Genomic DNA, 1,490 nt, shown 5'->3' with positions numbered 1-1,490 from the left:
TGAATATGAATAGGGATTTTTTATGTTTCTTGCCTCATCCCAATGACTTATTTTGCACACCCAGGTGTGAGCACCCAGCATTCAAGACCACAGGTTAAAAAAAAAAAAAAAAGGTGGCCGGGCACGGTGGCTCACGCCTGTGATCCCAGCACTTTAGGAGGCTGAGACAGGAGGATCACTTGAGCCCGGGAGTTCGAGACCAGCCTCAGCAATAGAGCAAGACTCTTCTCAGTTAAAAATAATAAATAAAGCCAGGCATGGTGGCTCACGCCTGTAATCCCAACACTTTGGGAGCCCGAGGCGGATGGATCACAAGGTCAAGAGATTGAGACCATCCTGGCTAACACAGTGAAACCCCGTCTCTACTAAAAATATAAAAAATTAGCTGGGCATGGTGGCGGGCGCCTGTAGTCCCAACTACTCGGGAGGCTGAGGCAGGAGAATGGCGTGAACCCGGGAGGCGGAGCTTGCAGTGAGCCGAGATCACGCCACTGCCCTTCAGCCTGGGCAACAGAGCAATACTCCATCTCAAAAAAAATAAAATAAATTAATAAATAATAAAATAAATAAGAGGCAAAATGTTAAAAATAAGCAAGGACTGGGCACAGTGGCTCATGCCTGTAATCCCGGTACTTTAGGAGGCCAAAATTGGAGGATCCTTTAAGGCCAAGAATTCAAGATCAGCCTGGGCAACATAGCGAGATCCCCTGTCTCTAGAAAAGAATAAAAAAATCGCCATTGTATTAGTCCCTTCTCACGCTACTAATAAAGACCTACCCAAGACTGGGTAATTTATAAAGGAGGAAAGGTTTAATCGACCCACAGTTCAGCACGGCTGGGGAGGCCTCATGAAACTTACAATCATGGCTGAAGGGGAAGCAAACACATCTTGTGATGGCAGGAAGGAGAAGTGCCAAGCAAAAGGGGGGAAGCTCCTTATAAAACCATTAGATCTCGTGAGAACTCACTATCATGAGAACAGCATGGGGGTGACCGCCCCCATGATTCAGTTACCTCCCACCCGGTCCCTCCCACGACACATGGGGATTATCAGAACTACAATTCGGCCGGGCGCGGTGGCTCAAGCCTGTAATCCCAGCACTTTGGGAGGCCGAGGCGGGCGGATCACGAGGTCAGGAGATCGAGACCATCCTGGCTAACACGGTGAAACCCCGTCCCTACTAAAAGTACAAAAAATTAGCCGGGCGCGGTGGCGGGCGCCTGTAGTCCCAGCTACTCGGGAGGCTGAGGCAGGAGAATGGTGTGAACCCGGGAGGCGGAGCTTGCAGTGAGCCGAGATCGCGCCACTGCACTCCAGCCTGGGGGACAGAGAAAGACTCCGTCTCGGGAAAAAAAAAAAAAAAAAAAAAACCTACAATTCAAGATGAGATTTGGGAGGGAATACAGCCAAACCATATCAGCCAGGCATGATGGCATGCACCTGTATTCCTAGCTACTGGGGAGGCTGAGGCAGGAGGATTGCTTGAGCC

Source organism: Symphalangus syndactylus, chromosome 13, assembly GCF_028878055.3.
Source record: "Symphalangus syndactylus isolate Jambi chromosome 13, NHGRI_mSymSyn1-v2.1_pri, whole genome shotgun sequence".
In the NCBI taxonomy this organism is placed as follows: domain Eukaryota; kingdom Metazoa; phylum Chordata; class Mammalia; order Primates; family Hylobatidae; genus Symphalangus; species Symphalangus syndactylus.
This window is presented reverse-complemented; position numbering follows the sequence as displayed.